The 14662-nt window shown below is 33.2% G+C and overlaps 1 long non-coding RNA gene across 1 annotated transcript; it reads left to right on the top strand.

Moving 5' to 3' along the window:
* Nucleotides 1-7993: 7993 nt before the first annotated feature.
* LOC107968079 (uncharacterized) lies at nucleotides 7994-10922 on the top strand. Its single transcript, XR_001708962.4, has 2 exons — nucleotides 7994-9403; nucleotides 10669-10922. It is a non-coding gene; the product is annotated as an uncharacterized LOC107968079 (long non-coding RNA).
* The last annotated feature ends 3740 nt before the right edge of the window (nucleotides 10923-14662 follow it).

Here is a 14662-nt window from a genome sequence, read left to right as displayed (position 1 = left end):
CTGCTCCATACTGTCCTCTCTTTCAAAATTGCATAGAAATTATATGGAAATAAATAAAATTACAGAGTTAAAAGTGTAGTCTATTAATCCAACCACTTAGCCAGATGTCCATTCATCATTGTATTTATTTATTTATTTCACTAGTTAACAGGTGTATCAAGCACGTATAATGTGCCCATCATGGTCCAGGTGCTGAGAATACAATGAAAACAACACAGACAGAAATTCTTGCACCCTGGGAAGTATATACTTTTCATCTTGTCTATGAAGCATAAACTTTAATTTCTACTACATAAAAGGTATTCCTAAAGTTCCATCAAAAGATTTATTTAATTTTCTAACCTACCATGAAGTTATATTTTAATTTTAACTTAAATTTCTCTTCATTTTAATTACTTAATTTCTCTGTTGTGATGTCTCAGTGTGAGAAAACAAGAGTAAATTACAGATCGACCGAGAGCACATTGGCAATTCGTGTTTTTAAAAGACAATTTACCAAATGGATAATAGTAGACTGAAACATTCAAAATAATTTCATGTTATTTTCCTAGTAAAATTATCCACTTCATTTTTTACTTGAAGTAATGAAGATAAACAACACTTCATTTTTTAAGAGAAATGGTTATTTACCTGAGTGATAGTTTTTGCAGTGAAATTGAATTAGCGTGTCTTTGTTATGTCTCAAGAAAGAAGTTTGAAAAATTGAATACTTTTTCGGAAAACTTTGGGTACTCAAAGGCATTTCAAAAGATGGGGAAGGAGAATTCTAATAACTAGGTACACACAGAGAAGACAATAGAAATGTTAACAGATCAATATAGACTGAAATATGGTTCATAATTAATAATAATATCAAGATCTGTTTAATATTAGACTGTTTCCATTTTCATTCAGATTCCATTCATAAAGCATCTCTTTAGAAAAACTGTCATTATTTTATCTCCACCCTACATGAAAGTGTGGACTGACAGTGTATAAAAACCTAAAAATGAAAGTCAAAACAATAAAGATATTAGAAGAAAATATGGTGAAATGTCCAATTGGGCATGAAAGTAGTTTCATTTAGTATTTAAGTTCCAATTCTTTAATGCTAAATTAAAAATAGAGATTAAAATCTTCTGCATATTGATGGAATTTAGTGCAGAGGTGTTTTTAAATCTATGAATGATGAATGATTTCAGATCTTCTTGGCATAAAATATTTTTCCTTTAGCAAAATAATAATATACACAAAGTGCATGATCAGTGGGTGTTTGCTTTCATATCATTTCCTTCATTACTATTTTACAAGAAAAATAAAATACATAGGTCCTGAAACCTGCTGAGAAGCTTGTTTTGTCCTGAATATATAACAGTATATTTAGTGCACTATGGCTTCACTATTATTAATAGTACTGTAGAGTGTGTAAGACTTACAGTATCTTCTTAAGTCCTTAACTTACTACTAGGTAGTGCCTTAGGCCACCTGGAGATAAAACTCCCCATGGTGTGATACTACAAAATTTACTATGAACCATCATATTTTAGGAAATACATTACAAAGTTCCAAATGCTTGAGATTAAAATGATAACATGGGAAATCAAAGATAACAAAGGAAATTGTTAGATGCCTTTAGCTGATCTAACAATAATGAACACAATACAACAAAATACTATCAGATAGGATTGAAAATCAGCAGAGTGATAAATGATGGAGGAAAACTTAGATGAAACTGAGAATTGTGTCTAGGGTAAAATGCTTGCTATTCAGACCAACCAAGTGTGCTGATTAAAATTGTGATAAGTTGGGCATGGTGGCGTGCACCTGTAGTTAAAGCTACTTGAGAGGCTGAGGCAGGAGGATCACTTTTACCCAAGAGTTTGAGGCTGCAGTGAGCCATAATCATACCACTGTACTCCAGCCTGAGCAATGGAGCAAGATCCCTTTCTGAAAAATAAAATCACATAAATTATGGGAGCAATTTGGTCCTGCAGTGTTAAAGATAGAGGTAAAAAAAAAAAAAAAAAGCTAGCATGAATAGTTAAATGATTCAGCATTTCCATTAGTTTCCTATTGCTGCTGTAACAAATTACCACAAATGTAATGGTTTAAAATAACAGAAATCTACTGACTAACGGTTCTGAAAGTCAGAAGTTTAAAATGGATTTGACATGTCCAAAGACAAAGTGTTAGCAGGACTGCATTTTCCTTGGAGGGCTGTAAGGAAAAATCAATTTCCTTGACTTTTCATCTTCTAGAGTTACAGCTGTTACATTCCTAGGCTCATGGCACCTTTCTTCATCTTCAAAGACAGCAGCATAGCATCCTCAAATCTCTCTCTTTTTCTAGCCCTCTGTTTCTCTGGTACCCTCGCTTTCTCTCTTCTGTGGTCAAATTTCGTTCTGTTTTCCTTTTATAAGGACACATATGATTACATTTAGAGCCCACTGGGATAACACAGGATAGTCTCCTCACCTCGAAAGAATTTAATCACATATGCAAAATTTCCTATGCCATATAAACACACATTTACAGGTTCTGGGGATTAGGATCCAGATATTTTGGGGAGCTATTATTCAGCCTATCACAATTCCAAGACAAAATCATTTATTTAAGAGAAAAACAGATTCTTGTGTTGAAACTAAGGAGAACATTTCTGTTATCCCACACAATGAACACATGATAAAAAAAATATAAGATCTTTAACTTGGAAAGTATCCACAAAGTAAAAGCCAAAAAATTTAATTAACCTCTTTTATAAAGTTTACCTTGTGATACAATGATTGTGGAATGTCAAAGAACAATGTAGGTTTTAAAAAATCATTTTAAATGTTTCTGTCCATGCATATATCATATATATATATATATATAAGTTTGGCTTAAGTAAGAGAAAGTTTGGTAAGGATTCTTCCAAAACATAAATTTAATAAATTAAATTAATAATTAAATTGGAGAAGAACTAAAGGTGTTCTTTCTAAGGTGATGGCCACATGCTTTTAACATTGGAATGAATGTTGAGCTAAATATTATTTAATGATACTTAGTTTTATTATAAATATAATTGGCATTCTCACTCAGGAATGAAAGGAACATGAGCATATTTATTATAACACTGCATAAACAGAATATAATTTCCACATTTCCAAATCCTAAAAATATGAGAACTATTTATTTATTGTTCTGTTTTCATTTTAAGTGGAATATTTTGACTTTGTATAAGTCATATTCTCCTGTGCTTGATATGTAACCATGTCTTGGAAGCAACATACTCTAAGGTTAAGGTCTTTTCCTAAGGAAACATTTAGGATAACAATATAATAGACCCACAATTTCAGACACTTTATTGAGATATATTTTCCATATATGCATGTATGTTTTGTGCGTGTCTATCTATAGATGATATTAATATTTTCATTTTTGCTTCTCTTCAATAAAATTACAACCCCAAATTTTACATGACACAACACAGGTGAGTTTGTTTCAAGAAAGATTATGTAGAACACCAGTCATTAAATCAATATTTAAGCAAAATTGCCTCTCTGTGTCTTGCATAAAAGGATTGACAAGTGGGAATAAAATTGTATGGCTTCATGTCTTTGGTCGTAATTGTTCTAACAACTTGTTACAAAAGTGAAAATAATAGATGAATATCCCATTATTTTTGTAACTTGTATTCCACTGAGGCAAAGGAAAATAAGCAAAGTAAATTAAATACATTAGCAAAATAATTGCTGTGAAAGAGAGTGGAGTAAAGAATGAGAAAAGGGATCAGAAATATAACTACTTTGTTGAAATTTTAAACAGTTTGGAGAGGGTAGACTTCATTGAAAAGGTGATATTTGAATAAAATTGCAGATGTCATTAAATATCTGAAGGAAGAGTATTCCAGAGAATAGCCAAGGCAAAGACAGGATCTTGTTAGTTGTATCTGAAAAACAGCAAGGAGGTCAATGTAGCTGGAGCTAAAAGAGAATTGTAGGAGATGGCTTATGTTATGTCTTAGTCGTGTGAGCTGCTTTACAAAAGTACCATAGACTGGGAGGCTTAAGCAACAGAAATTTATTGTTCACATTTCTGAAAGCTGAAATCAGTGTGCCAGCATGGTCAAATTCTAGTAAAGACCCTTTTCTAGGATGCAGAATGCTGACATCTCATCTATGGCCTTACCACCCTAATGTGCCTGATCTTGTCTGATCTCAGAAGCTAAGCAGGGTTGGGTCTGGTTAGTACATGGATGGGAGAATGACTGTACCTCCTTGTGTTCTCACGATAGTGCAAAGAAAGTCAGAGAGCTCTTTGTGGTCCTTTGTGTAAGGGCATGAATCCCGTTCACGAGGGCTCCAACCTCATGACCTAATTACTTCACAAAGCCCCAGACACCATCATATTGGAGAATGGGATTTCAACATGTTAATTTAGGATGCATGTAAACATTCAGTCCATTGAAAAACGTAAGTTTTAAGATATACTTATATCATTTTCAGTTTTCCTTATGTAGGATATTATTTTTGGACATATAGGCTATTCAGGCTTTTTGTTTGTCGGTTTGTATCGTTTTGTTTTTTAGATGGAATCTCTCTCTGTTGCCCAGGCTGGAGTGCAGTGGCACAATTTTGGCTCACTACAACCTCCACCTCCTGGGTTCAAGCAATTCTTCTTCTGGAGCCTCCCAAGTAGCTGGGATTACAGGCATGTGCTGCCATACCCAGCTAATTTTTGTATTTTTTAAGTAGAGATGGTGTTTTGCCATCTTGGCGAGGCTGGTCTCGAACTCCTGACCTCAGGTGATCTGCCTGCCTCGGCCTCTCAAAGTGCTAGGATTGCAGGCTTGAGCCACGGCACCCAGCCCACTATTCAGTCTTAAATACTTTTTTTTTTTTTTGTTTTTTTTTGCTTCTCTGTTCTGTTACTTTAAGTTTCTAGAAAAAAAAGAGTATCATAACTTTTTTTAAATCCTCAACAGGTAGCATAGAGATGGATGAAAAATACACCTCAATGCATAAGGGTTGCCAAATGGAATAAATGAAAATATAAAACTTACCAGTAAGAACTCAAGGAAAGTATTATCTTTCAATTTGTTTTTTACCAACAGTTTAGCAAGAGCAATCATGTTTCTACATTCTAAATTTAAGCAGAGTCCACTGTTCATTTTCCTCATTGGGATAAAATTACTACAAACTTGACATTACTTAAATGTATTTAATTTATTACATACCTTCCTGAAAAGGAAGGTACACTTGGCTGGTTTCCTGAGAGTTATTAATAGTAATTATATTTTAATATCAAAGTAGTTTCTTTTATGGTTCACCAAGTTAAGAGCCAATTCAGTAACTCATAGGTAAATACAATCCCTGTCTTAAGTTTATTGAAGTTCTTGTAGATAAAATATTTCTACTTATATACCCACCTAGTATCATTTCTATAATATTTGTTAATAGTAACCTTTTTTCATAAAATATTGTACAACAAATAATAAATTAGTTATTCATATATATTCAACATTGAATCGAGAAAATAATACTACTTACAATAGCTAGAAATAAAATACCTAGGAATTAACTTTAACCAAATAAGTGAAAGATTTCACAATAAAAACTATAAAATAGTGACGCAAGAAATTGAAGAGGACACAAAAAAATGGAAAGATATTCCAAGTTGGAAGAATCAATATTGTTAAAATGCCCATACTACTCAAAGTAATCCACAGATTCAATGCAATCCTTATAGCAAAAACAACTCTTTTTTTTTTTTTTTTTTCTTTTTGAGATGGAGTCTGGCACCATTGCTGGGGCTGGAGTGCAATGGCGCGATCTGGCTCACTGAAACCTCCGCCTCCCGGGTTTATGCGATTCTCCTGCCTCAGTCTCCTGTGTAGCTGGGATTACAGGCGCACACCACCACACCCAGCTAATTTTTTGTATTTTTAGTAGAGACGGGGTTTCACTCTGTTGGCCAGACTGGTCTTGAACTCCTGACCTCGTGATCTGCCCGCCTCGGCCTCCCAAAGTTCTGGGATTACAGGCATGAGCCACTGTGCCCTGCCCCAGCAAAAACAATTTTAAAATTTATGTAGAACCCCCAAAGACCCAGAATAGCCAAAGCCATCCTGAGCAAAACGAACAAATCTGTGGGAATCACGCTACTTGACTTCAAATTATGCTACAGAGCTAAGTAACCGAACACCATAGTACTGCCATAAAAACAGAAACATAGACCAATAGAACAGAATAGAGAACCCATAAACAAATATATTTATCTACAGTAAACTCATTTTCAACAAAGGTGCCAATAACATACATTGGGGAGAGTACAGTCCTTTCAATAAGTAGTGCTGAGTAAAGAGGTTATTCATATGCAGAAGAATAAAATTATACCCCATCTCTCACCATTTAATCTATTTTGATTTTATTTTATTAAAAAATCCATTTTGGGCCGGGCGCGGTGGCTCACGCCTGTAATCCCAGCACTTTGGGAGGCCGAGGCGGGCGGATCACGAGGTCAGGAGATCGAGACCATCCTAGCTAACACGGTGAAACCCCGTCTCTACTAAAAATAGAAAAAATTAGCCGGGCGTGGTGGCGGGCGCCTGTAGTCCCAGCTACTCGGGAGGCTGAGGCAGGAGAATGGCGTGAACCCAGGAGGCGGAGCTTGCAGTGAGCTGAGATCGGGCCACTGCACTCCAGCCTGGGCGAAAGAGCAAGACTCCGTCTCAAAAAAAAAAAAAAAAAAATCCATTTTGATTTTTATTAAAAAATTATTAAAGTTTTTAAATAAAAAATCAAAATCAAAATGTATTCGAGACTTAAATCCAAGACCTAAAACTATGAAACTACTAAAACAAAACAGTAGGAAAACTCTCCAGGACATTGGTCTGGGCAAAGGTGACAAAGCAAAAATGGACAAATCAAGTTAAAAAGCTTCTACATCACAAAGAAAACATTAAACAAAGTGAAGAGACAACCCACAGAATGGAAGAAAATATTTGCAAACTATATATCTGACCAAAAGTTTAATAAGTAGAATACATAAGGAGCTCAAACAACTCAACAGGAAAAAAAAAATCTAATAAGCCCATTTGAAAATGGGCAAAAGATCTGAATACAGATTTCTCCAAAGAAGACTTATAAATGCCAAGCAAGTATATGAAAAGGGTGTTTAACATCATCAATTATCAAAGAAATGCAAATCAAAACTACAATGAGATATCATCTCACCTGAGTTAAAATAGCTTTTATTCAAAAGACAGGCAATTATGAATGCTTGCAAGAATGTGGAGAAAGAGGAACTAATGTGTTGGTGGGAATGTAAATTAGTACAATAACTATGAAGAACACTATTGAGGTTCCTCAAGAAACTAAAAGTTGAACTCCCATGTGATCCAGAAATCCCAATTTAGTTAGATACCTAAAAGAAAGGAAATCAGTATCCCTAAGATATATCTGCATTCCTATGTTTGTTGCAGCACTGTTTACATTAGCTAAGATTTGGAAGCAACCTAAGTGTTCATCAACAGATGAAATCAATGGGTTTACAATGCGTAAAAATATAAAATAATATTTTATATTTATAACAAATGTTTATCTTGGTAAATCCAAAATTTTCAAATATAAATGAAATAGAATAATTTACATATATAATAGGATTCAAATGCAATATTGTAAATTAAACAATTCCAATATTTTGAATTACAGTAATCATATGTAGAAATTACATAAATTTTCTATGTAGATTATAGTTGCATCTAACAAAAATAAGCTCATACTATACAATCACAATGCAATATGTTTTTAAAATTATTACATAATTTGTAACAGAAAATTCAAATTTACATATGTATGGGTATATATATTTGATATATAATTTCTATATGTATATTATGTGTAAGTTACATCTATATGATTTATGTATTTATAGCATGCATTGTCTTCTAGTGGTTTAAATGAACTCAAGTTTTATTAATATATATTTTGTGTTAGAATGTGAACTTCACAGATTTAGTTTTGTACATTTTACATTGAACACTACTACTAAAAATATTAAAAATATGTTTGTAGCCTGCAATTACTAGAAAACTCTATTTTAGATGCAAGCAGAAATGAAACAACAGGCTTCTAGGGGGATTTTCTTAATAATGCTGCATGCTTCTAATATCATATCCTAAAGCCAGGAAAAGCATTATGTTCTCTTTAAATATTGTAAAAATGAAAAACTTTCCAATCTTTAAATTCACACGTGGCTCTCAAAATCCCAAACAAATTCTTTATTATGAAGCATTAAATTCAGATACAAGCATATTTGTAGGGATTCTTGGAAGTAAGATTTTTTTTTCATAATTGAAAATTATCAAGTGTTTTCAACTTACTTTACCATCTGTCCTTCTGGTTTTGACCTACTCTGTTGGTCATTTGGGCTCTGTTGAGAATCTTCCAGAAGGCATCATCATCCTACCAGATGGGGGTCAGCTTGAAAATCCCAATTGCAGCTGTGTTCAAACAGACCATGGCAGACACTGTTGACAAGTCCCCTCTTTTACAAATTTCATGGCATTCTGATGACTCTGACTGCAGCTGCTCTTTGGCTTATACTTTCAAGAAAGATATGTCTCACATCTTTATAACATAATATTATTGTTATAGTCTTCTACATACTATCAAACAGGCATTTTCATTTCTACACTGATGGCTTTCAAAGTTTTTGTTTTCTAAGCATGTGCATCTTATTCATTTTATAATATTTTATAGTTGTCATTTAACAAAACACACCAAAGAAAATTACGTTTTCATTTCTATGTGTAATTCAAAGCTGAGAGTATGAATCTCAGTTCAAAATTCTCATTTGGTTACATATATTTGATTAATTTTTAAAGATGGAATTTCTCTGGTTTGAAAAATTGATGCCAAAAACTAAAGTATACAATTTCATAATCACATAATTGTGATAATAGACACATTTTAATGGAATGTTTTATAGTTATCTAGAACTACATTAAGCATATAGTTAGGCTATAGTTGTCACATTATTTCTAACTTAGTTACAAAAACAAGATAACAATGAAACAAAGGAAAATAACATGAAGAAGCATATGCTATGTCATAAATTATGTGATATAATGAGTGAAGTAACAATGCTGAGAAAGTTTGATGATGTAAATTCTAAAAAAATTATTTCATATATGTATTTTATTGAATCCCATCATATCTGCTCCATTATATTATTTGAGGTTTAATTGTTGTCTTTCTTGAAGATTTTCATATTCTTAGGATGGGACATTTTATTTTCATCATCATAAATATTGCAAATGATCTGGTAAGAGCTGAATGACAATCCTGCAGAAGACAATGGCTGAATGTAGCTGTGGAAATCAGTATCAAAGACAAGAAAAGGAATAGGAGTAAGGAGAGAGCCCCAAATCTTAAAACATAAAGTAAGCATAGATTGATTTCAAATGTGACAACAGGGATTAGACACAAATGTAGATAGGGAAGTTACATTCACAAAAGTTGTAATATATCCAAGATAGAGTAAGAATTAGAACACATCAAAAAAGGCAAAATATGACATATGCAAAAAAGAAGGAAGACTGTGGGATGAACCTGTATTATATCTTACCCTGCTTTACTTCTTACCAGCACTTAGAATGTCAACCACCTTCCTGAATATCTGCTTGCCTATCTCCAAATGAAATTATAATAATTTAAAATAGGTTTGTTGTGAAAATTAAATGATAGTTAATATAATGAGCAAGAAAAAAACTAAATATATGGAAACACTACAATGCATATTAGTTAAAATTAAGTAAATTGGAGATTTCAGTAGGATGCAAGACTCTTCTATGAAAATAATCAAGTTAAATAAAGAAAAATAAAAAGTCCTTCTATCTGTGCATCCATGAAGAATGCACTGAATAAGCCAGTGCATGGCCCATGATAGTAACTTAATATTTGTTAAATAATAGTTGAACAAATGAATAGGAGGGCCCAATTGCCATAAAAATCTCTGTAAAAATAGAGCATTATCCTGCTTCAGATCCCTCCAGGTTATTTGGGAATATTGAGGATATTGTGGAAGTATGTTTTGTTTCGGATTATTGAGATATATAGATACACCTTGCATTACTGAATGAAAGGCACAGTAACCCAAAATCTTCAGCACCATAACCCATCTCATTGAACTATTTATGAGTTCGCATGTTGTGAGTGGCCTCCCACCTCTTTATACCCAAACATTTTGGATTTCTCCTTAAATTTTCAGAGTTGGATGAGGGATGTTGTGTGAAATGTGGTATCTATGTATGTTGGTCCATTTTAGCCACTTGATTCCAAAAACAAAAGAGCATGGATGTTGCATTGCATCTTATGGACAAATGTTAATTATTTCCAAGGCTTGGAATGGCCCTTACAATTAGCATTCCCATTTCCAGCTTGGTAGAAGGTGTAGATTTTTAAAGGAGAGAGAGATATGGACATCAGATCTTACTTGGAGGATCTCTATAGGATCTACACACTATCAGTGTATTTTGAAAATATTCTGTGTATTTTCATATTAAGTATTTCATTGAAGCACTCTAAATTACAAATGTTCAAATGCTGTCTATGTCCTATGTGGTGCTTTTGTAGCTTTTTTTTTTTTTTTTAACATACAATGTGAGAACTAAAATAAACTTGTTGTTTCTTTCTACTTTTCCTATAGACCATGTATGTGTCCCTCATAGACGGATCTGAGATCAACTCCTCCATTTGTTGCCTCTTGCTGGAAGGCAGCCCTTTTGAGTGGGGCCTTTTCAAGACATTTCCAACTTGAGTACTTTGCAGAAGACCCCAATAACCCTCATGAAACGGACCCTTGCCCCATGTTGGTCATCCCATATTGATCCTCCCACCTCTGTTTTTACAGGGAGCTGAAGCTCTTCTGACACCTTTCTTTAAAATATACTGGTCACTTAATGTTCTCTATTTAATCGACTTTTTAAATAATCTACAACTATATAAACGTCTCTCCATTCCAGATGTAATGGGTTGAATCCAGCCTTTCCCAAAAGATTTGTTGACATCCTAATGCCCTGTACCTGTAAATGTGATGTTATTTGAAAATAGAATATTTACAGATATAATCAAGTTAAGATGAGGTCATTAGGGTGAACCCTAATCCAATATTACTGGTGTTCTAATAGGAAGACAAAAGACATAGACTCATTTGGGCATGGGACTAATTCTGCCCTAGAGCCTTCAGAGACAGCATGACTGTCAACACCTTGATCTCAGGCTTCTTCCCTCCATAGTGGGGAAAGACTAATCTCTGTTGTTTTAACCCATCCACTTTGTGGTACCTTGTTACAATTTTTCTAGTAAATGAATACATGTACCAACTTCTTATTGTCTCTTTCTGGGACACTAGTCCCCTTGCAGATAGTTCACTATATCTGTTCGGGCTCCCATATTAGACACACTCCATTCTCTAGACCAGCACTATTCAGTAGAACCTTCTGCAATGAGGAAAACGCTTTAAATCTATGCTATCTAATATGATAGCCAATATCTACCTATGGCTATTAACCACTAGAAAATGGACCAGCGCAGCTTTATTGGCCAGCACAGTGGCTACAGTATTAGAAAGCAGTTCTAGACACCGTAATCATTTCAACCAAATCTGATCATCTCTGCTTATGCTATGCATAGATATCTGCTTATGCTATGCATAAAGGACAAAAGGTATATTGACCCTCCAAGCATTTCTAACAGATGTCCCTCTTTGCCAAGTGTTAATCCACCTCTCTGTCCTTCTACCAGATTTTAAGTACACATGCTCCATTCCATCTTCAGCTCTTTACCCATCCATACTTATGTTGAAGATCTCTCTTCCCTACATTACTTTGCCCCTCTTTATCCTTTAGATATCAGTTCATTGTCACTACCCTGATATCTCAAACTAAACCACATCCATTCATAATATGCTGTCATCTACTACCCTCTTTTATTGTACTTATCAAAGCTAGTTTATCTTTTGTGTAACTGCATTTTTAATGCTTCCCTCAATAAATATAATGCCACATTATCCAAAAAAAATTTCTGTTCTTGGTCCACCATAAAAATGAAACATGCCTGTCATATGGCAGGCATTTTAATTATTGGTTGGGAAAATTAGTGAAGTCATCTTGACATGACATGTAATTAATAATAATTAATATTATTACATTGAATAAGTAATTATCCAACTTTTAAAATCTAGAAAGACATGGTGCTCAGGTTTAAAATGGAATCTAGCTAATTCATCCACTACTGATTGTCACTACAAAAATCTATGCAGATACAGAGAAAGGCACACATCTCAATAGCATTGGAGGCTAAAACACATAAGCAATTAATACCAAAATCTGGGAAGAATTGCCACTAATTAAAAAGCAGATGGAATGGGATTGAGATAAACCCAAACTAGGCATTTGCTTTTGGCATACCCTGGCTTTACTTTACAAAAGACAGACCATATTAAATAGGTATGAAGGTACTTCATGCCTCTTCAACCATCTGTCCACTGACTCTAATATCTGGTGTATTTCTATGTAGAAAACCTGACCTATTTCATTATTCTGTGATGTAGATAACTGCTTTCTCTTCACTTCAAATGTTATATTTGATATTGGATAATCAAAATGTTGCTTTAAATAAAATATAATAACTTCATTTAATCAGTTAATTGAAAAACTGATAACATTCAGCATTATGGAAATTTGTAGCAATAAACAGTAATTTTGTGGGTATGAAAATATTTTGAGAGAAAGGTACTATATGTGGCCTGTGATGTAGGGATTACATAGGAAGAGTAATGGAAACAGTAGTAAAAGTTATGGGTCAATATTTTCTATATGTTCTGCCTATGAAGAGTAAAAAAAGATTCATGAAGTAAGGATAGAAACAAGACACAAGTGAATAGAACAGTGGGTGAAAACTGCTATAAAATGGACATTAGACCAGGAACTACTTACATTTACTGTCAAGATGAAAATATGATTTAAATAATATAGCAGGCATTGAGCTTCTCCATATTCATATTCTCATATTGTTTGTTACCTGGACTTAAGTGACCAGGTAACAAACAATATGAATTTCATGAGACAAAGAGCTTACTATACATTTCATTTCCCCCATGAACCTTTTGTCTTGAACATATTCATCAATTTTGGCAACCCTGGCCTTATTTAATTGTCTTATATTACATGCTCTATTATTCAAAATAAACTGTGATATATAGTAAGTACTTGGACACATGTTATGAATTCACAAAATTGGCAGTAATGATAAAAGAAAGTTGATTAGAAAAAACAAGTAATACGTAAAAGGGAAGGGTAAATGAGTCTGAAAGAATCAGAAGACGCAGATACTTCCAAAAGTCATTGGACACTGGAGACTGTCATAGTCAAAATAGTACAGAAGTATTTTGTCTCTGTGAAAATGCAGTATGTTGAGAAAGAGAGATGACTGAAGGGAAGAAAGCTTGTGAGTGATCTGAGACACAGCAGAAGCTGGTAGAAACAGCAGAACTGAGAAAACTAGTCTTTAGATTGAAAAGAACTGATTTTGTGGAAAAAAATCAAGTGAATGCTATGGAAGGCAGATTGGAATAGTATTTTTAGAACAGAGAGGAATAGTACAAAGGGAAAATTATGATGAGAAAGAAAATTATAGACAAGAACAGGAAACAGGAGCCAGTATGTAGAATATTATTATTCAGATGGGAAAACTCAGAAATAAACAACAACAACAACAAATCAAAACATTCACAATATATGTGGTATGAATCTTTTTCATGTGTAATGAAAACATTGTATGCCGATTACTAGGTTGTAATTAGATAACCATAATCCAAGCAACTATAATAAAAGGCAAATAAACAAGGCACACCCTAGGAATATGACTCAGATTATAACCATAAAGTAAAAAAATACAAAAATTGAAAATCAGATAAAGTTGCATCCAGAGAGATAAAAAATATTTCTAATTTGAGATTACACTGCGACACCAAATGCTACTAAAGTGGAATTTTGAGGGAAAAATTTTACAGTTTCAAGGGCTAATTTTGCGATTCCCCAATTTCTTATCTTATTCAGTTATAATATTAAAATATATTTTAATGAAAATATCTTCAGATGTAAGACCTCCTGAATGTATATGTTATAAACTCAAGAGTGTCCATTACAAAAATACAACATGAAAACTAAACGTCTACTTTTGAAAATATCCTATTTTCAAATTATCTTCTCCGTTTTTTTCTTTTCTTTGTTGTTATTTCTTTGCTTTCTCTTTTCTGTCTGTTCTTGGAAAGAAAACTAAAATAAACACTTTAAATTTGATGAAATATTATATAATTTGAACGCTGATTGTAAACTTTCTAAAATTATTTGGTGAGTTTTCCATTTATACTGTGCTCTAATTCAGTCTAAATTCCAATCAATGATCATAAAATTTGGCAAAACTACAAGCTGTGCTTATAATCATTACATGTAATACACAAACTTACATGATAAAGTTAACAAGAAAGTGTCATAATTTTAGTTTCAGTAAATCATGTTTTAAAAAAGAATAAGAAGAAAGACTCAAAAAGAGGTAAAATTTTGCATATACTCATATATTTACCATTTCTGATGCTTGCTTTTCTTTTCTGGTATCGGAAAAGAAAGTGTCTTGGCAAC

Source organism: Pan troglodytes, chromosome 14 (genome assembly GCF_028858775.2).
Source record: "Pan troglodytes isolate AG18354 chromosome 14, NHGRI_mPanTro3-v2.0_pri, whole genome shotgun sequence".
In the NCBI taxonomy this organism is placed as follows: domain Eukaryota; kingdom Metazoa; phylum Chordata; class Mammalia; order Primates; family Hominidae; genus Pan; species Pan troglodytes.
This window is presented reverse-complemented; position numbering and strand designations above follow the sequence as displayed.